Source organism: Pan paniscus, chromosome 8 (assembly GCF_029289425.2).
Source record: "Pan paniscus chromosome 8, NHGRI_mPanPan1-v2.0_pri, whole genome shotgun sequence".
Classification (NCBI taxonomy): domain Eukaryota; kingdom Metazoa; phylum Chordata; class Mammalia; order Primates; family Hominidae; genus Pan; species Pan paniscus.
In genome coordinates, this window is record NC_073257.2 from 63,576,757 (window position 1) to 63,602,669 (window position 25,913).

Below are 25,913 nucleotides of genomic sequence, written 5' to 3' on the forward strand. Positions count from 1 at the left end.
TGATCTTCAAAAAGAGTAAAATGATACAGGACGTCAATGCTGAAAAATAAGATAAGCTATAAAAACGGATAATATGGCTTGTGAATTTTTTTAAACACACAGGTTTCAGATAATGAGGCTACTTTTCTTATATAACCAATAAGAGTTGTGCATGCAATTCTTTTTTAAAAAAAAAAGAAATTCAAACATGTTCTGGGCAACATCAGTGTCAATGAATAAGTACATGTTTTTCCAAAGTGATTTTTTAAGGTAAAACACTTATTTGGGTATATAAGTTAATTAATTTTTATTTTTCTGCTTCCTGGAGACAGTAGTAGTAGTGAGGAGATAAATATGAATAGAGACAACATAACATACAAAGACTACTGCTAGGGTTGCCAGATAAAGGGTTGGATGCCCAGTTGAATTAGAATTTCAGAGAGACAACAAATAATTTTTAGTCTAATTTTGTAAGTATGTTCAATGCAATATTTGGACATACTTATGCTAAAAAAATTCTTTGTTGAAATTCAAGTTTAATGGGAATCTCTTATTTTAAGTTGCTAAATCTGGCAACCCCCTTAATGTTTATCAGTAGTTACATTTATTTTATTTTATTTTATTATTTTATTTTATGTTTGGAGAAACACCTGTAGAATATCTTCTATGTAACGATGTGACCCTATGTCTTGTGGAAGTTACAGAGTACATGCCTTCCTCAGAGTCTACACTTTAGCAGAGAAAATAAGAAATGTGTGGTTAACCATGTTTTGAGAGAAATTGAAGTGAGTGCTCCAGGAGAAGTACAATGACCATTCAGAGATAAAGAGGTTACTTCTGGTTGAGAAAACCATGGAAGGGACAATTGAGTTGGTATTAACATTAGCCCGAAAGGATTAACAGGTTTTTACCCACCTGGAGATAGGGAGGAAAGGGCACATCCAGGTAAGAGAGCAGCACTGGAAAACTCATTCATTTGGAAAATGATTGGGTGTATTTAAGGAACTACAGTTTGTTTAGAGCAGTGGTTCTCAAACTTCAGCACACATCAGAGTCATCTAGAAGACTTGTTAAAAATACAAGTTTTTGGGACCCCTAACTAGAGTTTCTGGCTCAGTAGGTCCCTATGGGGAAATAATGTGCATTTTTAACAAGTTCTCAGGTGATGCTGATGCTGCCAGTATGTGGACCACAGTTAGGGAACCATGAAATAGAATGCAGCTCTGGGAACTAGTGGAAGATGAGGTTGGGAAGTTGGTTGGGGTCCTGAGGGCCTTGTCTGTCTTGCTCAGGAGCTTGAGTTTTGTTTAATAGGCAGTGGGGAGCCATTAAAGGCTGGTGATCAAGGTGACGTAAAAGAGTTGTACTTCAGAAATATTTATCTGGTGGTAGTGTATGGGATTGATTGAAAGGAGTAGCGACAGACTAGAGAAAAAAGGCTAGGTAAGTAGCTATTACATTAGACAGAAGAGGAAGTCAAAAGCCCAAACTGGAGAGATAATATCAGAATGGACGGATGCTTCTAAGAACTACTTGTTATCTGTATAAGTGTTAGAGAATCAGGCAGTAGATTTTCTTTAGCAGACTCTTTCTTCCTGAGAAGCCAGTTTCAAAATTGATAAGAATTTGGTTTTCCAAGATTGCTTAAAGTTTTGAGAAAATAGTTACTGAAGTTTTTAAATTAAATAAGCAGCTTTTGCCTGTTTGGTTACAACAGAACTTTCTCATTAAACAGTAATCAGTTAAAGTACGGGCTGTATTTTATTAAAAACAGAATGGAATACTTGCACGCAGCACAAAGGTCAATGCATAAAGCTGAACAGAAAAATTGATAGACACACAATGTGGTTTCACAGATTGTGTCACTGACATCTTATTTCAATTCACAAGGAATACATCCTGTGTCTTTAAGACGTATTTCTGAGGGCAGCTCTATTTTCTATACTCAATTATTTATTTAACTCCTATTTAGTTGTAACATTTCTTATAGGCCAATATCTGCCAGAACCTATCATAGGATCTGATTTAGATATATAAACAAAGTAAAACATTCCTTTCTTAGGAGCGACATTTAAATGAGCTAAAAACTGACATGGAAGGGGTGTTGAAGAATCACAATCAATGCTCGTCACCAACTCCACTAACCATGATTAGCATTGCTGAAAATTAGCTCTGTTGCTGCCGACATGAAACTTACTAATTTTCACCCATTTCTTAGTAAATTTTAATTAGTTTTTTTCTATGAAAATTCTATGTGTATTTCCAAAAACAACATGGGAAAGATATAAAGAATAACATAATGATCACACGTAATTACATAATCCTACCAATCAGAGAAACATTAAACACTTTGGTGTATATGCCTCCCTATAGTATATATGATTTTGTGACCCGATTTTTGTTAACATCATATAAACTTTCTTATGCCAATTATTATTCTTTGAAAACACAGTTTATATAGCATCATATAAAATATAATAAGTTACTACATAAGTAAAAATATTAGGTGTCTTTCAGTTTTTACTATGTTAAATATTTCTGCAAAATATATCTTTATATCTGAATCTTTCTGCTCTTCCTTGACGGTTTATTTCTATCAGATAATTTCATATACTAAGCTGGTTTACTACAGAAACATAAAGTGGAAAAAAGACACCTTATTCAACATATGGTGCTGGGATAACAGCAAGCCACATGTAGTAGAATGAAACTGGTCCTCATCTCTCACCTTATACAAAAATCAACTCAAGATGATTCAAAGACTTAAATCTAAGGCCTGAAACCATAAAAATTCTGGAAGATAACATTGGGAAAACTCTTCTAATTGGTGTAGTCAAAGAATTCATGACCAAGAACCCAAAAGCAAATGCAAACATAAATGAATGGGACCTAATTAAAATAAAAAGCTTCTGCTCAGCAAAAGAAATAATCATCAGACAACACACAGAGTGGGAGAAAATATTTGCAAACTATGCATCTGACAAACGACTAACATCCAGAATTATCGGGGGAAATTCAGCCAGATATCGGGTGAAATTCACCCCCAATATTTCACATAGGTTCTTTTCTATTTTCCCTAAGTGTCGACCAGTCTGAGAAATAAAGGGACAGAGTACAAAAGAGAGAAATTTTTAAGCTGGGTGTCCGGGGGAGACATCACATGTCAGCAGGTTCCGTGATGCCCCACAAGCCACAAAACCAGCAAGTTTTTATTAGTGATTTTCAAAAGGGGAGGGAGTGTACGAATAGAGTGTGGGTCACAGAGATCACAAGGCAAATGGAGGCAGGGCGAGATCACAGGACCACAGGACCGGGGCGAAATTAAAATTGCTAATGAAGTTTGGGGCACGCATTGTCATTGATAACATCTTATCAGGAGACAGGGTTTGAGAGCAACCGGTCTGACCACAATTTATTAGGCGGGAATTTCCTCATCCTAATAAGCCTGGGAGTGCTACAGGAGACTGGGGCTTATTTCATCTCTACAGCTGCAACCATAAAAGACGGCTGCCCCTGAAGCAGCCATTTCAGAGGCCTACCCTCAGGGATGCATTCTCTTTCTCAGGGATTTTCCTTGCTGAGAAAAAGAATTCAGGGATATTTCTCCCATTTGCTTTTGAAAGAAGAGAAATATGGCTCTGTTCTGCCCGGCTCACCAGCAGTCAGAGTTTATAAGGTTATCTCTCTTGTTCCCTGTACATTGCTGTTATCCTGTTCTTTTTTCAAGGTGCCCAGATTTCATATTGTTTAAACACACATGCTCTACAAACAATTTGTACAGTTAACACAATCATCACAGGGTCCTGAGGTGACATACATCCTCCTCAGCTTACGAAAATGACGGGATTAAGAGATTAAAGTAAAGACAGGCATAGGAAATCACAAGGGTATTGACTGGGGAAGTGATAGTTGTCCATGAAATCTTCACAATTTATGTTCAGAGATTCAGTAAAGACAGGCATAAGACATTATAAAAGTATTAATTTGGGGAACTAATAAATGTCCTTGAAATCTTCACCATCCACATTCTTCTGCCATGGCTTCAGCCGGTCCTTCCATTCGGGGTCCCTGACTTCCTACAACACAGAATCTTCAAGGAACTCAAAGAAATCAGCAAGGAAAAAACAATCCTATCAAAAAGTGGGCAAAGGGCATGAATGAACAATTCTCAAAAGAAGATATACAAATAGCCAACAAACATATGAAAAAATCCTCAACATCACTAATTATCAGGGAAATGCAAATTAAAACCACAATGAGATACCACCTTACTTCTGTAAGAATGGCAACAATTTAAAAAAATTAAAAATATTATTAAATGTTGGCATGGATGTGGTAAAAAGGGAATACTTTTACACTGCTAGTGGGAATGTAAACTAGTATAATCACTGTGGAAAACACTATGGAGATTACTTAAATAACTAAAAATAGAATACCATTTAATCCACTACTGGGTATCTACCCAAAGGAAAAAATGTCATCGTATAAAAAAGGCACATGCACATGCATGTTTATAGCAGCACAACTTGCAATTGCAGAAGTATGGAACCAACTTAAATACCCATCAACCAACGAATGGATAAAGAAAATATATTATGTATACAACATGGAATACTACTCAGCCATAAAATGGAATGAAATAATGGCATTTGCAGCAACTTGGATGGAGTTGGAGACCATTATTCTAAGTGAAGTAACTCAGGGATGGAAAACCAAATATCATATATTCTCACTTACAAGTGGAAGCTAAACTGTGAGGACACAAAGGCATAAGAATGATATAAGGGACTTTAGGGACTCAGGCGGAAGTGTTGGAGGGGGATGAGGACTAAAAGACTACATGTTGGGTACAGTACACACTGCTAGAGTGACAGGTCCACCAAAATCTCAGAAATCACCACTAATGAACTTATCCATGTAAACAGAAACCAACTCTTCCCCAAAAACTATTGAAATAAAAAAGGAATCAAATGCTATCTTTAAAAAGATAAATGAATAATTTATTGTTAGATACAACATTTTAATGCAGTTTGGATCAGGGCTTTCCAACATGTTTCACTTCAGTGCACATAGAAAACCACAGAGATTGCTCACAGCTTGAGGTGAAGGAGGTCAGTATTTTGACTGTCTGTAACCAATAACTACACACTCAGGCTGAGGCCAGATTATCAAGGTTTTTTATTCTGTCCTTGGCATTCTTGTTTGTTGATAGCTTATGCTTGTAGAAGGGGAGACTAATTTCACAGTATTAATTATTAATATATCATTACATCTAGATTTGTAAAATGTATTCATGCCTTACTTTGTATCAAATGGACATAGGTTATGATTGAAATATTTAGGGTGGCTAACATATTGATTTGTTAACCTATTTAATGGCAAAATTAATGCACTGATTTTTAAAAGGTAGATTATCTTTGTGACAGCAAGCTCTGATCATTCATTTTGGATTTTTTAAGAGTAATTTGGTGGAGGATCATCTAAATTACTTAGATTTTTGGACATCTTATGCCTTCAAATACCTTTCCATAGTTAAATACCCCCTTTGAAGTTATTATGCTTATAAAATTTCCAAGCCATTCACTAAAATCAAGTTCATAACATGAATTGGAGGGATTTAATGAGTGGATCATATAGTGAGTTACTCCTGGATCACTCAACAGATGGGAAACTGTGAGTAGATCACAAAGATTCATGCAAGCAGGATTTAAATCTTTCAGGTTTTCACTGTTGTATGCTTTTCTCTCAGAAAAAAATCAGTTTTTTAAAAATAACTGATAAAAATCAACCCTTTCCATGACTTGTGAGCTTCCCATCCGATCTGCACCAATTCCACTCCTTTGTCAATTTGGTTGGTGTCCACAACCCTCCACTCCCTAGTTGTCATGAAACTGGGAAAACCGAGTTGCCTTTTTTGAGGGAAAATGTAAGGGAATCTAGACTAGGAAGTTACAAGCAGCAGAAAAATGTGATAGTTTATTGATCCAATTCTATCAAACATTATATAACAGGCAGAAAAAGGAGAGCACATTCTAATGACTACTTAGATCTGAGAATTATTGGCTTTGCAAAGATTTTAGAGATCCTCCTTCTTAACCTAATTGTTTTGTCAGTGAGAAATCTAAAACCTTGAGTCATTCAACTCGTTTAAGATCATCCAATAGCTTTAGGATCATCCAAGAGCTGAGGACCTACATCTCCTACGTGGCCATACAGCTGTGAAGAAAGGAATGTCTACACTTGTAATAAATGTCTGTGGTATGAAGAGAAGCTATATATGACTAGATGGTTGGAGGGGAGTAAAAAAGTTCGCTTATTGGCTATTTTATCCTATTGAAGAAGAAATATGATTTTTTTTTTTACAATTCTTTTCAGCCTGGTCATCATCTAAATTCTTTCCTTGCCAAAAGTGTTTAGTTCCATCTGTTTCATCTAGTTTCCCATGGATACAGAGCTCTAATTGTATAACAAAATCCAAAGGGAAATTGGGTTTGCTTACGGAAAATCTCTTTGTGACAAACTTTGCAAAAAGTTTTGTCCTATAAATTGAGATGTCCTTATATTAGTAATATTATGGATATAAGATGTATCACTTAGACACTGAGCCTTTAAAGTAATTTAAAGTGATTAACTTTAAATGGGGTTTTCAGATCTAGATGGCTTTTACTCTCACAGAATATTTTCAAAATATTTTAAATCTAAGGTCTAATGTGATTGGGAAAATCTGAATATTACTTTCATGTGTTCTTCTGCATACTTCCTTAAAGTAGTCTGGGTTAGTTTGCTGAGAATGATGGTTTCCAGCTTCATCCATGTCCCTGCAAAGGGCATGAACTCACCCTTTTAATGGCTGCATAGTATTCCATGGTGTATATGTACCACATTTTCTTTATCCAGTCTATCATTGATGGGCATTTGGGTTGGTTACAAGTCTTTGCTATTGTGAATAGTGCTGTAATAAACATACATGTGCATGTGTCTTTATAGTAGAATGATTTATAATTCTTTGGGTGTATACCCAGTAATGGGATTGCTGGGTCAAATGGTATATCTGATTCTAGATCCTTGAAGAATGGCCACACTGTCCTCCACAATGGTTGAACAAATTTACACTCCCACAAACAGTGTAAAAGGGTTCCTATTTCTCCACATCCTCTCCAGTATCTGTTGTTTCCTGACTTTTTAATGATCTCCATTCTAACTGGTGTGAAATGGTATCTCATTGTGGTTTTGATTTGCATTTCTCTAATGACCAGTGATGATTAGCTTTTTTTCATATGTTTGTTGGCTGCATAAATGTCTTCTTTTGAAAAGTGTCTGTTCATTTCCTTTGCCCACTTTTTGATGGGGTTGTTGAAAACCAAACACCGCACGTTCTCATTCATGTTGAACAATGAGAACACGTGGACACAGGGAGGAGAACATCACACACTGGGCTTATCGTGGGGTTGGGGGCTAGGGGAGGGATAGCATTAGGAGAAATGCCTAATGTAGATGATGGGTTGATGGGTGCAGCAAGCCACCATGGCATGTGTATACCTATGTAACAAACCTGCACATTCTGCACATGTATCCCAGAACTTAAAGGTTTTTTTTTTTTTAAAGTAGTTTGGGTTAGCCAGAGGCTCTTCTCCACTTTAAGGTTATAAAGAAATGTAGTTAGAGTCAAAAATTAGTAGAAAGGGAGGATGAGAAGTGAACAGGACAAATGGTTGCATGCTTTATGTTCTAGGGCTCCTTGGCCTTTTCCCAGCTGGGTGAACATCTGCAGTAGCATGGTCAGGAAATTTGTCTTAGTCTTGGCAATCTCAAAGGATGCAGCCCAGCCTCTGTGCAGGTGATCCATATTTTAATTAACTGGGATTGTTTCCAGTGTCTCCCTGGGGAATCTCCTCCCTTTTAATAAGGCTAGCTTAGCATAAATAGGATCCATCTGAGAATGAACCAGAAGTCTTGGCTTTGCTCTGAGCCCAACTGCAATAATATAATAACACTGTCATGGCTTGTATTAGAATCCTAAGTTCACCCTCTTCTAAGCTGAAAGTAGCCATATCAAAATTAGCCTGTAGTGTTAGAAGAGTCAGGCAGGAAGTACACAACTACTATTCACTTTTTCCATTGACAGACATAAAGTTGAATTTATATATTTTTTGTTGTATCAAAAAAGTGCCCTTGCCTCTGCATCACTGGGCATGGAGTCTTCTTAAGCATTAAGAGTTCACATTTGATGTTTGTAGAAGTGTTGCATGAAATCCCTGCTATCTTTCTTCCTGCAGAACAGCCAAATTTGATATGAATGACCATCAAGATCAGAAGGCTAGGCATCGTGGCTCATACCTGTAAACCCAGCCCTTTGGAAAGCTGAGGAAGGAGGATTGCTGGAGCCCAGGAATTTGAGACTAACCTGGGCAACATGACAAAACTCCATCTCTTCCAAAAAAAAAAAAAAAAAAAGGCAAAAATTAGCTTGTTGTGGTGGCATGCACCTGTAGTCCCAGCTACTTGGGAGGCTGAGAGGTGGGAGGATCGCTGGAGTCCAGGAGGTCGAGGCTACAGTGAGCCAAGATCGCGCCACTGGGTTCCCACCTGGGTGACAGAGAGAGAGACCCTGTCTCTAAATAAATAAATAATAAAATAAAATCAGAAGCAGTAATCTGGCAGTTTTTAAACCTAGTCCAGCTCAAAGATGGGCTCAGTGGCCAGCTCAGTCAAATGTAACTAGTTGCCAACATTTAAACACTGGGACATCTCACATAAGAAGACAGATTTCTAACTTCTAAAATTTGCAGAGTGTGGCAACCCTTGGCCCACATTTCTACATGACAATATCTGGCTGGGGAAGAGAAACTGGAACTTCCTCATCAGATGAATCCTGTACACTTTCATACACCACAGTTCCCCATCTGGCTGCTTTGGATGTTTATACCACCCACCTTATGCTTTCGGCACTGGATCTCAGGATATAAGCATTAGTGTCCTGAGTAGACAGCATGAGGCGCCTGCGCAGGTTAGATCTATGTTAAATCCCAGATCCTCTCTTTTCCAAAGATGGAATGTGTACAAATCTCCAAGCCTCCATGAGCTTTGGCATTTGCATCTATTAATAATGCAGGTTTCTTCCCAGGTTTGTTGTGAGCTTTAAATAAAATACCATTCATGTAGAGCCCAAATTTATGTCCTCCTCATATTAAATGCTCAGTGAATATTTATTATCCTTCCACCTTCCTGGTGTCATAATTTTTTTTCTGGCTATTTATATTGAAGTGAGAGTATTTGCTGCTGTTAACTTAGAAAATTTGCTTTGGAACTACTACCTCAAAGTAATCACCACTTTCAATGATAAAACACTATGGTCATCCTTGAAAACCATTGCTGTTCTTTCCTTTCCTAGATACTGTAGACTTCTGAGAACTTGTTATATATCACCTTATAACTTTCATGTCCACTGAAAGTTGCATTTTGACTTTGATTTGGATTCCACTGAAGTTTGATTACTGCACACTAAAAAATTGCCCTGAAATGAAAATGAGAAGAATCAAGTAATAATTGCTCTAAGTACAATTGAAACATTGTATCTCCTAGTCATTCTCTCTGAGCCTCAGTTTCCCCAGCCAAGAAATTGGGATGACAGTGTTTTACAAAGTAGTAAATAGAGTAATGCTAGCTCCAATAGGGCATAAATCCCAAAATGACCGTGCTCAACACTATAGAAAGTTATTGATCAATCCTGTTAGAGTGGTGAGTGTTTGAAGACAGAGCAGGGCTGCTCTTCTTCATGCAGTGGCTGATGCCATCTTACAACACATCTTAAAAAGTTAAAAATCCATTCCTAGTTCCTAAAGGGAAACAGACAATGGAGAAAAATTATGTGAGAAATTATTATGGGTCAAGTTTGGAAGAGTTGCACTTTATTTCACTCATACTTAACTGCAAAAAGTGGGCAGTATAGTCCCTCTCTATGGACAGGGGAGTACAAACACATGGAGGATGGATAGTTGTCTCTGCCACAACAAGCAATGCTGTGAGAGTTGAAACTCCACCATACCTGCTTCCTGGAGGCTTTCAGCAAGTGGTGGCTACTCTTCCTTTGCTGCTATTGCAATGGTGTTATTGTCATTATTAGGCCTTAAAGTGCCGTGAATGACTCAGTCTTTCTAACAGGAAAATTGAAATTAAATTCGACAGCCAGTGGCCTGGAATTTGAAGTTCTCTAAGAGTGGAAAGGGTAAAGTATTGGACATGACATCCTTATTTATCTGAGGACCACACTTGTCAAAATAAAGTCCTATGTTTTTTCCCGCATTATAAAGTTGTCTTTATTGTCTACCATCATCTTTCCCAGCTCTTATGTGTTATAATTTTAATTGCCTATGCAGTTTAGAGTTCAAGATAAAAGCCAGAATGTGAAAATGATCTTTATGTCACTAATATACTGGTAAATCACACTTCTTTTGTTCATAAAACTTTTTTCTATTAAAAATGATTTCAACTGAAAGCAGTGAAATTGGGAAAATCCTAATTTTTCTTTGGAAAATGTCTTTGCACATCATTTCATAATGTATTTCCTCATAGTGTGGTGAGTTGAGTGCAAAGGGAGCGCATTTAAGGCTGGTAAGTCAAGTTGGAAAATGCTATAAATGCATTGACATGATACAAATACGTTTATTTCTAAATTAAATTCAGTTTAAGAATATGATTTAATTTTATAGGTTCCTGTGAATTTCACTTAACGAGCACATATCAATAAGCTGCTGTGGCAGGAGCTGATGAGACAAGAAAAAGGTACATTCCCTGTATATACAATCTTAGAGAAGTAAACTTTCAAAAACAACCAGAGTGACAAATGGCCCCCAAAAAAGAGACCTGTGACACTGTAGGCAAGACGTTACTCTATCTTGGGTTGACTGGGATATATCAGGAAAGGCTTCTTGTTGCTAAAGAAAAGGCAAGTAAAAGTGGCCCAGAAAGGAAAGAAAGAATATTTTAATCAGAGGAAGCAGCATATACAAAGGTATTACGGGAAGAAGAAAAAAGCCTAAAGCAAAGAAGATGAAATTTTCTTTCTTTTTTTTTTATTGCACTTTAAGTTCTAGGGTACATGTGCACAACGTGCAGGTTTGTTACATATGTATACATGTGCCATGTTGGTGTGCTGCACCCACTAACTCATCATTTATATTAGGTATATCTCTTAATGCTATCCCTCCCCTCTCCCCCCACCCCACGACAGGCCCCAGTGTGTGATGTTGCCCTTCCTGTGTCCAAGCATTCTCATTGTACAGTTCCCACCTATGAGTGAGAAAATGCGGTGTTTGGTTTTTCGTCCTTGTGATAGTTTGCTGAGAATGATGGTTTCCAGCTTCATCCATGTCCCTACAAAGGACACGAACTCATCCTTTTTTCTGGCTGCATAGTATTCCATGGTGTATATGTGCCGCATTTTCTTAATACAGTGTATCATTGTTGGACATTTGGGTTGGTTCCAAGTCTTTGCTATTGTGAATAGTGCCGCAATAAACATACATGTGCATGTGTCTTTATAGCAGCATGACTTATAATCCTTTGGGTATATACCCAGTAATGGGATGGCTGGGTCAAATGGTATTTCTAGTTCTAGATCCTTGAGGAATCACCACACTGTCTTCCACAATGGTTGAACTAGTTTACAGTCCCACCAACAGTGTAAAAGTGTTCCTATTTCTCCACATCCTCTCCAGCACCTGTTGTTTCCTGACTTTTTAATGATTGCCATTCTAACTGGTGTGAGATGGTATCTCATTGTGGTTTTGATTTGCATTTCTCTGATGGCCAGTGATGATGAGCATTTTTTCATGTGTCTGTCGACTGCATAAATGTCTTCTTTTGAGAAGTGTCTGTTCATATCCTTCACCCACTTTTTGATGGGGTTGTTTTTTTCTTGTAAATTTGTTTGATTTCATTGTAGATTCTGGATATTAGCCCTTTGTCAGATGAGCAGATCGCAAAAATTTTCTCCCATTCTGTAGGTTGCCTGTTCACTCTGATGGTAGTTTCTTTTGCTGTGCAGAAGCTCCTTAGTTTAATTAGATCCCATTTGTCATTTCTGGCTTTTGTTGCCATTGCTTTTGGTGTTTTAGACATGAAGTTCTTGCCCATGCCTATGTCCTGAATGGTATTGACTAAGTTTTCTTCTAGGGTTTTTATGGTTTTAGGTCTAACGTTTAAGTCTTTAATCCATATTGAATTAATTTTTGTATAAGGTGTAAGGTAGGGATCCAGTTTCAGCTTTCTGTTTATGTGTAGCCAGTTTTCCCAGCACCATTTATTAAATAGGCAATCCTTTCCCCATTTCTTGTTTTTGTCAGGTTTGTCAAAGATCAGATGGTTGTAGATGTGTGGTATTATTTCTGAGGGCTGTGTTCTGTTCCATTGGTCTATAGCTCTGTTTTGGTACCAGTACCATGCTGTTTTGGTTACGTAGCCTTGTAGTATAGTTTGAAGTCAGGTAGCATGATCCCTCTGGCTTTGTTCTTTTGGCTTAGGATTATCTTGGCAATGTGGGCTCTTTTTTGGTTCCATATGAACTTTAAAGTAGTTTTTTCCAATTCTGTGAAGAAAGTCTTTCGTAGCTTGATGGGAATGGCATTGAATCTATAAATTAACTTGGACGGTATGGCCATTTTCACAATATTGATTCTTCCTATCCATGAGCATGGAATGTTCTTCCATTTGTTTGTGTCCTCTTTTATTTCATTGAGCAGTGGTTTGTAGTTCTCCTTGAAGAGGTCCTTCACATCCCTTTTAAGTTGGATTCCTAGGTATTTTATTCTCTTTGAAGCAATTGTGAATGGGAGTTCACTCAAGATTTGGCTCTCTGCCTGTTATTGGTGTATAGCAATGCTTGTGATTTTTGCACATTGATTTTGTATCCTGAGACTTTGCTGAAGTTGCTTATCAGCTTAAGGAGATTTTGGGCTGAGATGATGGGGTTTTCTGGATATACAATCATGTCATCTGCAAACAGGGACAATTTGACTTCCTCTTTTCCTAATTGAATACCCTTTCTTTCTTTCTCCTGCCTGATTGCCCCGGCTAGAACTTCCAACACTATGTTGAATAGGAGTGGTGAGAGAGGGCATCCCTGTCTTGTGCCAGTTTTCGAAGGGAATGCTTCCAGTTTTTGCCCATTCATTATGATATTGGCTGTGGGTTTGTCATAAATAGCTCTTATCATTTGGAGATACGTCCCATCAATACCTAATTTATTGAGAGTTTTTAGCATGAAGGGCTGTTGAATTTTGTCAAAAGCCTTTTCTGCATCTATTGAGATAATCATGTGGTTTTTGTCGTTGGTTCTGTTTATATGCTGGATTACATTTATCGATTTTCGTATGTTGAACCAGCCTTGCATCCCAGGGATGAAGCCCGCTTGATCATGTTGGCTAAGCTTTTTGATGTGTTGCTGGATTCAATTTGCCCGTATTCTGTTGAGGATTTTTGTATCAGTGTTCATCAGGGATATTGGTCTAAAATTCTCTTTTTTTGTTGTGTCTCTGCTAGGCTTTGGTATTAGGACGATGCTGGCCTCATAAAATGAGTTTGGGAGGATTCCCTCTTTTTCTATTGATTAGAATAGTTTCAGAAGGAATGGTACCAGCTCCTCCTTGTACTTCTGGTAGAATTCGGCTGTGAATCTGTCTGGTCCTGGACTGTTTTTGGTTGGTAGGCTATTAACTATTGCCTCAATTTCAGAGCCTGTTATTGGTCTATTCAGGGATTCAACTTCTTCCTGGTTTAGTCTTGGGAGGGTGTATGTGTCCAGGAATTTATCCGTTTCTTCTAGATTTTCTAGTTTATTTGCATAGAGGTGTTTATAGTATTCTCTGATGGTAGTTTGTATTTCTGTGGGATCAGTGGTGATATCCCCTTTATCATTTTTTATTGTGTCTATTTGATTCTTCTCTCTTTTCTTCTTTATTAGTATTGCTAGCGGTCGATCAATTTTATTGATCTTTTCAAAAAACCAGCTCCTGGATTCATTGATTTTTTTGAAGGGTTTTTTGTGTCTCTATTTCCTTCATTTCTGCTCTGATCTTAGTTATTTCTTGCCTTCTGCTAGCTTTTGAATGTGTTTGCTCTTGCTTCTCTAGTTCTTTTAATTGCAATGTTAGGGTGTCAATTTTAGATCTTTCCTGCTTTCTTTTATGGGCATTTAGTGCTATAAGTTTCCCTCTACACACTGCTTTAAATGTGCCCCAGAGATTCTGGTATGTTGTGTCTTTGTTCTCATTGGCCTCAAAGAACATCTTTATTTCTGCCTTCATTTTGTTATGTACCCAATAGTCATTCAGAAGCAGGTTGTTCAGTCTCCATGTAGTTGAGAGGTTTTGAGTGAGTTTCTTAATCCTGAGTTCTAGTTTGATTGCACTGTGGTCTGAGAGACAGTTTGTTATAATTTCTGTTCTTTTTCATTTACTGAGGACTGCTTTATTTCCAATTATGTGGTCAATTTTGGAATAAGTGTGATGTGATGCTTAGAATTCCTGGATATCCTTGTTAACTTTCTGTCTTGTGGATCTGTCTAATGTTGACAGTGGGGTGTTAAAGTCTCCCATTATTATTGTGTGGGAGTCTAAGTCCCTTTGTAGGTCTCTAAGGACTTGCTTTATGAATCTGGGTGCCCCTGTATTGGGTGCATATATACTTAGGATAGTTAGCTCTTCTTATTGAATTGATTCCTTTACCATTATGTAATGGCCTTCTTTGTCTCTTTTGATCTTTGTTGGTTTACAGTCTGTTTTATCAGAGACTAGGATTGCAACCACTGCCTTTCTTTGTTTTCCATTTGCTGGGTAGATCTTCCTCCATCCCTTTATTTTGAGCCTATGTGTGTCTCTGCATGTGAGATGGGTCTCCTGAATACAGCACACTGATGGGTCTTGACTCTTTATCCAATTTGCCAGTCTGTGTCTTTTAATTGGAGCATTTAGCCCATTTACATTTAAGTTTAATATTGTTATGTGTGAATTTGATCCTGTCATTATGATGTTAGCTGGTTATTTTGCTCATTAGTTGATGCAGTTTCTTCCTAGCATCGATGGCCTTTACAGTTTGGCATGCTTTTGCAGTGGCTGGTACTGGTTGTTCCTTTCCATGTTTAGTGCTTCCTTCAGGAGCTCTTGTAGGGCAGGCCTGGTGGTGACAGAGTCTCTCAGCATTTGCTTGTCTGTAAAGGATTTTATTTCTCCTTCACTTATGAAGCTTAATTTGGCTGGATATGAAATTCTGGGTTGAAAATTCTTTTAAGAATGTTGAATATTGGCCCCCACTCTCTACTGGCTTGTAGAGTTTCTGCTGAGAGATCTGCTTTTAGTCTGATGGGCTTCCCTTCGTGGGTAACCTGACCTTTCTCTCTGGCTGCCCTTAACATTTTTTCCTTCATTTCAACTTTGGTGAATCTGACAATTATGTGTCTTGGAGTTGCTCTTCTTGAGGAGTAGCTTTGTGGCATTCTCTGTATTTCCTGAATTTGAATGTTGGCCTGACTTGCTAGGTTGGGGAAGTTCTCCTGGATAATATCCTGCAGAGTGTTTTCCAACTTGGTTCCATTCTGCCCGTCACTTTCAGGTACACCAATCAGATGTAGGTTTGGTCTTTTCACATAGTCCCATATTTCTTGGAGGCTTTGTTCATTTCTTTTTACTCTTTTTTCTCTAAACTTCTCTTCTCGCTTCATATCATTCATTTGATCTTCCATCACTGATACCCTTTCTTCCAGTTGATCCAATTGGCTACTGAAACTTGTGCATTCATCAAGTAGTTCTTGTGCCATGGTTTTCAGCTCCATCAGGTCATTTAAGGACTTCTCTACACTGGTTATTCTAGTTAGCCATTCTTCTAATCTTTTTTCAAGGTTTTTAGCTTCTTTGCGATGGGTTCGAACTTCCTCCTTTAGCTCAGAGAAGTTTGATCATCTGAAGCCTTCTAATCTCATCTCGTTAAAGTCATTCTCCATCCAGCATTGTTCCATTGCTGGCGAGGAACTGCCTTCCTTTGGAGGGGGAGAGGTGCTCTGATTTTTAGAATTTTCAGCTTTTCTGCTGTTTTTTCCCCATCTTTGTGGTTTTATCTACTTTGGTCTTTGATGATTGTGACGTACAGATGGGGTTTTGGTGTGGATGTCCTTTCTGTTTGTTAGTTTTCCTTCTAACTTACAGGACCCTCAGCTGCAGGTCTGTTGGAGTTTGCTGGAGGTCCACACCGACCCTGTTTGCCTGGGTATCAGCAGCAGAGGCTGCAGAACAGCGGATATTGGTGAACAGCGGATATTGGTGAACAGCAAATGTTGCTGCCTGATCGTTCCTCTGGAAGCTTCATCTCAGAGGGGTACCCGGCCGTGTGAGGTATCAGTCTGCCCCTACTGGAGGATGCCTCCCAGTTAGGCTACTAGGGGGTCAGGGACCCAGTTGAGGAGGCAGTCTGTCCATTCTCAGATATCAAACTCCATACTGGGAGAACCACTACTCTCTCAAGGGTCTTAGCAAATGGCACAGGAGGAGATTATATCCTGCACCTGGCTCAGAGGGTCCCACGCCCACAGAGCCTCGCTCATTGCTAGCACAGCAGTCTGAGATGGAACTGCAAGGCTGGGGGAGGGGTGCCCGCCATTGCTCAGGCTTGAGTAGGTAAACAAAGCAGCCTGGAAGCTCGAACTGGGTGGAGCCCACTGCAGCTCAAGGAGGCCTGCCTTCCTCTGTAGACTCCACCTCTGGGGGCGGGGCATAGCCAAACAAAAGGCAGCAGAAACCTCTGCAGACTTAAGTGTCCCTGTCTGTTAGAAGATGAAATTTTCTTATGGCCTATCATTTAGGGCCTCCATGGCAAGGGGTAGGGGCAGTGACAAGCAGGGATGCTGCAGAAATGTTATGGACCAGATTGTGAAGGGGCTTCTTAATTTGGAAACTAAACTTGGGCTTTCTCCTGAGGGAATTGGGTAGCTTCAAAAGCAGTGATTCTCTGCTCATTAGAGTCACCTGTGAAACTTTATAAGCACTATCCCTGAGCCCATCTCAGACTAATGAAATCAGCATTTTTCATAGTGGTGCTGGGGTATTAATATTTTTAACAATCTCCCCAGATAATTTCTAATGTATGGCTAGTTGCAAACTACTCTTCTAAATGTTAGTAAGCAGAGTGTAAAGTGATGCAATGCCAACACTTTGAACTGGAGGCTCATAAAAACTGAGGCAATGTGAAGATGCAAACCTGACATGCTTTGACGTTGGAGGACAAAGAGAGTAAAACAGGTAGGATGTTCCTTACATTTCCAGTTTTTTGAGCTTGGAATAGATGTTGGTTAAATTCAACAGAGTAGAAAATATGACAGGAATATGGCTTAATGAGGAAGGCAGAATTTTGTCCCATTGAGCCTGAAATTCTGTGGGACACATCTAGAAGGCTCTTAGCTATACATGTCTGAAGCTCAAGAAACATTTTGGTTATATATATATAGAGAGAGAGAGAGAGATGTAGAGTCACCAGCATATAATGGGAACTGAAGTCTCAGGAGTAAGCAACAATGCTTACAGAATTTGTGGTGTGAGAATTGGGATAATTACTGAGTCCTGAAAATCATCAACATTTAAGAACCAGGGAGAGGAGTTCACGAAGGAAGCAAACAACTGAAGACAAAAGGCATTCACTGTCTGTTTAAATGCTGGGAATTTATAGTTTGTTCCATGGGAGACCTTTTAAATAATACAGAAGTTTTAAACAGCAAAATTTACTTGACATTGCAAATTTTAAAAACTAGTTTATATCCTTTTACTAAACAGTTCCCAATGGAAACAGCGTTCACATTTCACAAGTTTCACTTGATTACTTTCAGATTTTGTATGAGTATAAAGTGCATTCGTTTTACAAATTATACAAAAAAAACTACCCAGGGTACCCATCTTGCTGATTAAACTTTTTTGAATTTTTATTTATTTACGTTTATAATATCAACTTTTATTTTAGATTTGGGGGGTACATGTGCAGGTTTGTTACATGGGTATGTTGTGTGATTGATGTTGAGGTTTGGGCTGACTAAACTTTTAAACCCAAGAATTTCTCCCTTTATTTGCTTTATGGCTGAATTATGAGGACAGATGCACCTTCTCTCTTAGCAAAGAGAAAAACCAAAATCTTTTTACTTACACATGACCCATATTATAAACAGCTTCTCATGCCCTGTTCAACATTTCTATATCTCTGTCCCCCAAAAGCAAACAAAAAGTTCCAATTGCCAGAACCATCGCTACTGCCACTTTAGGAGATGTTATTAAGAAACAAGGAAAATCGTGGAGAAGCATAGAAACTATAAGGAAAAAAAAAAAAAAAAAACTAACCTTAGGGAGATAGATTCCTAGGCAAGGCTTACCTGCTGTGAGATGAAAAACAGCCTACTAGTTACTTGGAAATGTTTTTCCCAATAAGGAAAAAAATCCCTTCTCTTCTGTTACATTGCCTGCAATTCTAGATAACTACTTTAGCTAGTTATCTAGAATAGATAACTAGATAATTACTTTAGCTGAGCAGGCATACTATTTGAAAGCAGTAAAACATGTGTCCTAGAGCTATTGGGCCATTGTATTTTTTTGTGCTTTTAATCAATTTCACTGAGATCAATGGCAGTAAGGCAGTGAGTATGTGTGTGAGTAAATTAAAGATTGCTAGTTTGAGACTATTGAGCTTTTAGGGTGGTGGGACAAGACTGGAGGGGGTACCTCAGTTGAAGAGGTAGTGGAGAAGACACTGAGAGTATCTTACACTGAAGTACACTGGGAATCATGAAAGATCTTGATGGTGTCCACAAATAAAGAAAAAATTATGCAAAGAATAAACCAGCTACTTTAAAATTGTGTTATAGCTAAGTGAAATCAAAGAGTTGATAAAACTGATTTACCACACTCTGTTATGAACCACTCTTGCACCATCCACTCGAGACCCCAACTCCAGGCTAAAACCCAATTTTATCAGTAAATATTTATGCTATAAATGTGAATCTAACTGATTTTAAGTTGCCAATAAAGAAGTGAATTCTTGCTTCTAATCAACCAATTTACAAACATAGTTTAGAGTGTAGTTTATCTGTAAACAGAACTGTCTGCTATACATATATAAAAATACTGAGACATGAAGAAAGAGATTTGACTGTGATGCTGGACTATAATATGAAGAATTTGGAAATAAAATATTTATAAAGTTTCTATTCCAGGTAGCAAGAAACAAGGAGAATTTTTCAAATTGCTCACATTAAATCAAGGGCTACAAAATAAAATCCGGTGAAAAGTATATGAAATCACATTATTTTTTGTAAAGCAAGAAAAGCCTTAAAAGAAAAAAGACATATTTGTGGCTCATAAAGGGAACTAGTATTTATTGCATATCTACAGGGATTAGTCCTCCAACAGCCACATTGTAAAGACATTATTATTAGCCCCACTTTACGTACTAGGAAGCTGAGGCTCAGAATGGTTTCATAACTAGCCCAAGGACACAAAACTAGTACTTGACATGGCCCAAGCTAAAACTCAGGGCCGATTTTCCTCTACGTTACACTGGTTTGCAAATTATTAAAATAGGTTTGTTCTGTTTTGCAAATGTATTTCAAGAGAATTCTTTCTAATACATATATTGTCAATGCTTTATATTTTTTGTTATTAAAGGATGTGTTTGAAGACACTTCCTGCAAATAAAAAAGTCTATAGTGCTTATGCATTTTTAAAGGTGTTTTGTAAAGGTTATTACTGTTAGCTTGGAAGCAAAAATACAAATCAATATCTTACTTCTATCCCAACAATTTCCTTACTTAAACTGCAGGCTTACTAGGTTTTCTGTCCACAGAGCTCATGCTGCAGGGCCATGTTTATATATATATTTTTTGTAACCATGCAGTTGAATATCTGAGATAGATAAAATAATGTCTTATATTGTGTTCTGGGTGTGGCTCCAGTGTTGTGGGTACCTTTTTAAAATCTTATTTTGTTAGACATTTCCTAAGTTTTCATTGCACTGAACAGTGGGTTTCTAGTTGAAGGATGTGTTCTTTCAATAAATGTTTTCCCTATACTATAAAACATTATTGTTTTTTAGCACAAGAAGCAGTAGAATTCATATAGTATGTCTACTTAGGTTCACAACTTTTTTCTGTTTCTCTTCTTTTTAGTGAAAAATGAAGCTAAAAATTGGCTCAGCCCTCATTAATACAAATTTTATGACTTTGGCTTCAATATTTTATTCAGGACCTTTGCACAGGTGCTTTATCTCTAAGAAGATATCACCCACAGGCAAAAGCAACATGATCTGTTAAAACAGTATATTTTCCTTTAGACAAGAGAGGGTAATGTGTAGGTTGTATGAGACGACTTGATTCTGTCCTGCAATGAGTGAGACCAATAAGCTCTAGGAACTGAGATTCTGAGAAGGGAAGACTAGGACAAAATTGTAGGAGACTAAGGGGACAAATGAGAGGATGGGGAGTGTATTGGTTTACATGTTAGAAAAGTTACCACTAGCAGTACAAATAGAGGGAGATGAAAGGGCTGAGGCAAAGTGATATGCACAGAGGTGAAGAGTTCTGAAGCCGTCCCCCGCTTATGAAACTGACAGTAACTGTTCATGAAACAGGCACAGCAGATGAAGCAGGTGCAGCCGTAATTCTAGGAGGAACCTAAGGACCCAGACCCACTGGAAATGAGTTAATGGGGCTTGTGAGGTAGGGACAGCAGGTGCCTTTATTTATTTATTATTTATTTATTTATTTTGAGATGGAGTCTTGCTCTGTCATCCAGACTGGAGTGCAGTGGTGCAATCTTGGCTCACTGCAACCTGTGCCTCCCAGTTTCAAGCAATTCTTGGATCTCAGCCACCCGAGTAGCTGGGATTACAGGCCTGCCCCACCATGCCTGGTTAATTTTTGTATTTTTAGTAGCAATGGGGTTTTGCCATGTTGGCCAAGCTGGTCTTGAACTCCTGGCCTCAGGTAATCTGCCTGCCTCGGCCTCCCAAAGTGCTGGGATTACGGACATCAGCCACTGCACCTGGCCCAGCAGGAATCTTTCAAAGGCATCCTTTCATGTTTACAATAATGTGGTTTTGGCAAAGAAAGTGAGCACAGCGTGGACAATTATGTATGATTGACTTCCCATCACAACATCCCTGACTATGAACCGTCCCTTTTTCTTTTCCATTTTATACCTTTTCCCTTCTTATAACATTTATTTCTTGCACCACTTTTTGTTTTTGTTCCTTTAGAAAATATTTTATATTCTAACTTGAATTTCCTCTCTTTATTGCTTTTCCTCTCTTAGCTGTATGTTCACTCTTTGACTTATTTTTTAATTTAATTTAACTTAAATTTTTAACTGACATATACAGTTATTATAATTGTACTTATTTATGAGGTAAATGATCAGATAACTGTAGTTAGTATATTCATCATTTCAAACATTTGTCATTTCTTTGTCCTGGGAACATTCAACATCCCCCTTTAGCTATTTGAAACTACATAATATATTATTGTTGACTATAATCCTACAGTGGTATAGAACACTAGAACTTATTCCTCCTATCTAGCTGAGAGCTAAGAATGTGGTTCAGTTCAGTAAGATACAGAGAGAGGTTGTTCAAAGCCATAGTGTTTTCTTTTGTTTGTATTGTTTTGTCTTGTTGAGACAGGGTCTCACTCTGTCGCCCAGGCTGGAGTTCAGTGGCATAATCATGACTCACTGGAGCCTTGACTTTTCGGGTTTAAAGTGGTCCTCCCACCTCAGCCTCCCAAGTAGCTGTGTCTACAGGCATATGCCACCACGCTTTGCTAACTTTAATATTTTTTGTAGAGATGGGATTTTTTTCTGTTGCCCAGGCTGGTTTTGAACTCCTTGTCTCAAGTGGTCTTCTTACCTTGGACTCCCAAAGTGCTGGTATTACAGGTATAAGCCACTGCGCCTGGCCCTATTTACATAGCCTTACACAATCTTTACAAGGTCTGGATTCCACCATTTATTCATTTGTTCATTCATTTGCCCAGGTTTGTAGAGTATTTACTGAGGGCCAGGTGGTATATAGACACTCACTATCATGGCCCTCAGCCTGAGGTCCTTGATTTGGCTTCAGAGAATATGGGAATTCACTGAAATAATTTGAGAAGATACCTGTGTGTAGTAGGATTTTTGGCTCTCAATAATTTCTTCCCATCATGTTGGTTAAGTGTCCACTGCTTCAACTCACATTAGGATCATGTCCTGGGGACAGAGCTATGGGCAGTTCAGATGAAGGTCCTGTTCACATGGAGAGTAAATTCTAGTAGAGTGAAGAGAGGAAATGATATTATTAAGGTTAAAAAGGAAACAAACCAACAATAAACAAGATAATTTCAGATTTTAATAAATCTATAAAGGGAATGTCCTGGATAGGACTGCCTTAGAGAAGGTGGTCAGGGAAAGGTTTTCTGGGAAGACCTTTAAGACAAGATTTAAATGGGGAGAAGGGGGTGATTTTGTAGGTCTGGGCCAGGCTGAGATACGTATATATCTAAACAGTTATCCTCCACAGTTATTAAACTAAGAGATTTTATTATACATTTTCTCATTTATTTGCCTTTTATTTTTGCAATTATTGTTAAGAGCTTTAAAAAATTATATTGTCACTTTTTAAGATTTGTTCTTTACTCCTACAGCATAAGATAATTGGGCCAGATGATGTCTATAATACCAGGCTTTTATAAAAGAAATGCAGTATGCCGTAAGATAGAGTTCTGGATCCCATGTATTTTGTACCCACAGATAATTAAAATAGCATGTGTTGATTTGTTATTCTTCATCTGTTCTTTTTGATTTCAATCATAATTTAACTGTTCAAATTACACTGCTAGAGGATTTTTTCTTTATTTTTTTATTTTTAAAATTTTTTAATTTTTTTTTTTTATTATTATACTTTAAGTTTTAGGGTACATGTGCACAATGTGCAGGTTAGTTACATATGTATACATGTGCCATGCAGATGGGTGTGCTTTTCAGGAGTCATATGGAGAGGCTAAAATGCTACTTTTTTGTGGGGATTTTAAACTTCTATTGTTATGCACTGAAAGAGAGAATAAATGTGTTACCGAACAATGTATTTGCAAATATTAGGTGCTGCAGTAAAATGTAAAGAAATTTCCAAGGCCTGATTTTATGCATTTAGATTAATTATTGATGTTTCTCCTAATTCTGCTACTTGAAAATGGGTGTGAAGAACAAATTTGTTTTCAATGCAGTTTTAAAGGGACTGAGTCTTTGGTAGCTTTATGGACCCACAGTCATCAAATTTCTCATCATTTGAGGTTGTTAATCATTATGATAGTTCAAGGAGATTCTGAGTGAATAAGAAATGAAATTCTATTATTATCTTATCTTTGACTGTGAAGATATTTGACCACAAAATATTTAACTGCTTATACATCTCAACATACGCCACTGACTAGAATAATAATGAGTTTAATAAGCTGAAAAGATAACAAAAATTAATAATACTACTTAGCAGCAGTACTTTCTGAAAGAAGGAATGACAGAGGGGAGCAAAAATGTATGTGTAGTTATTCTGTACATCTTGTATGTGGTTGTGTGGTTTAAATGCCTTTAGTTTTATTTAGAAGTAGATTTTTTTACTTCAGCACTAATTTCTGGGGTGTTTCTATATTCATGTGTTGCATGCATGTTTAAGTATGATGTGTAAAATTATATATTCATTAATAAAGGGCTTAGTGCATAAAATAGATTTGCATGTTTAATTAGACTCTTATTATCTAGAATGGAAAGGCTAGGAAAATGACAATCAGGGAATATCATAAATGTGAACAAGAAAGTTCCACTAGAAAACTAACTTTAAAAAAATAATAAAAAGAAACATGTAGTCCACTTGCATAGTCCAAAACAACCCATGAATGTGTCCTAACAAGTCCATGAGCAAGTCCAGGCAGCCAACTTTGCCACCATCTTGCTCCTTCTGGTTGTTCATCAACATTAATGGGCAACAGTGGTTTTTTGCTTAGGACCACCTCTCTTACTGGGCACCACTGTCTGTTACCATGAATACTGGGAGCCATCACCTCTGGGTAGCATTGCTATTGCTTCTCCTAAGGCTAATATTGCTACTGGTACTGTCATTTGCTGTGACATTATCCAATCACTGCTGATGCTTCCCAGTGAAGCTTGACAACAGTGGACTAGAGCCTCCAAGTGCTATAACTTCCAACGGTCTGTGGCTGAATAGAAGCTACCACTTCTCTTCCCTGAATGCACTTTAATACCTTTAAGGAGTATCTCTGTCCAAATTAAGAGATTGTACTAGATGTATCATTTTTAACCCTGTAGGCAGCAGAGTCACCTAGGATACTTGGGAAACACAGTTTCTTGACTCTACCTAAGACTTTCTGAGTACTAATCTCTGGTGGTAGATTCCATGAGAGAGAGAGAGAGAGAGAGAGTTTGTGGGGTGTGTGTCTGAGTGGTGGATGGGTGGGTGTGGGTGGTTAGGTGGGTTTTTGTGTGTGTAATATTTGTAACCAGGTACTCCAAGAAACATTCACGCAGACAACCCAACATTGTTCTCAGACCAAATTTGAGAAACACAAGTGTAGATGGCCTTAAGGGTGCTTTAACTTCGAGACTGCATTTCACTCTGCAGCTTTAAAGTGAAGTTGTGGTAGTCTCATTCACCTTTGAATTTATATGATGTCCATGCCTCCTTTTTGGATGGAATTCTCTTTTGCACGTTCAGTTTTTGACTTAGACACCTTTGAAACTACTTGAATTAGGGATTATTCTTTGATAATTTGCTGTCATCAAGTGAATTGAGATAAATATACTTTCAGAGCATCATTATCAACTTTGAGGAAATGTAGGCACTTGTATGTTCATGTTGGACACAGGAGGCTGAGATGAGAGGATCATTTGAACCCAGGAGTTCAAGGCTAAAGCGAACTATGACTGTGCTACTGCACTGCAGCCTGGAACACAGAGCGAGATGCTGTCTCAAAAAACAAAAACAAAAACAAAAAAGACGAGTAACAAAGAATTATACAAAATTTGTTTATAATATTTGATACCATTAAATTTACAGGTGCATCTGCATAAATGCTGCATTTTGTGCTCAGATAACCAAGGACATGGCAAAAGCTAATCAGCCTAGGAGGCAGGAGAATCACTTGAGCCCAGGATTTCCAAAAATATATATCACTATGATATATCAATTTTTTATTCTATTTTTCTTTTAGAGACTATTTTTGTAATAGTCTGACTTCTTACATCACAATATGTAAAGATCCACTTAGCTCTCAAATCTATGATAGTGTGATTTTTTTAAATAATTGTATGCTTCAGGATGTGATAGAATTGGAGTTTCTCTTATTCCTGAGTAAAGGAAAGAAAAATATTCATTTGAGTTAAAATAAATTAAGATTGTGTAATCTATGTCTCCTTAGGCCACCCCACCCCGGTAAATGTGGGATTATGTGGGCAGTCTACCGAAGACATTTCCCTAGCCCGCGTATCTATCTGCCACCTGTGGACTTTCTGATCTTTTGGAGTCTCTCTGACTTATTTTGGGGAGGGTATAGGGTGTGTTTCAACTGTGTGCTCCTGAACAAGTCCCTGTGTTCTCTTAGTCACTGCCAGATGAAGAAGTGAAGAGTAAAATTCCATATTTTTCCATTTACCTATTGCATTCTTGTTTTTATAGATTTTACTTCAATATATACTATAAGCTATACTACATGTAGTTAATATTTTTGCTTTAAACAGTCAATAGTCTTTGTATACGTAATAAAAATACAGTCTTCAGTGAAGTGAGCCTTTTCTGGTGTTTCTTTTACACTTATTTCTTCATAGAACACAGAAGACAACTGAGTAATAGTTTTCAAAATGACTCTTCTC

General features: G+C 37.7%; 1 protein-coding gene and 1 long non-coding RNA gene across 5 annotated transcripts in view; both read left to right on the plus strand.

Annotated features, from left to right (window-relative positions):
* The window catches only part of PRKG1 (protein kinase cGMP-dependent 1), a 1,295,238-nt gene that overhangs the window by 276,773 nt on the left and 992,552 nt on the right, over positions 1 to 25,913 (plus strand). The gene's annotated exons all lie outside the window — the stretch shown is intronic.
* The window catches only part of LOC134731099 (uncharacterized), a 133,128-nt gene that overhangs the window by 37,720 nt on the left and 69,495 nt on the right, over positions 1 to 25,913 (plus strand). Inside the window, exon 1 of the long non-coding RNA XR_010113185.1 lies at positions 1 to 25,913. This exon is cut by the window's left edge and continues 37,720 nt beyond it; it is cut by the window's right edge and continues 22,268 nt beyond it. This is a non-coding gene — a long non-coding RNA (uncharacterized LOC134731099).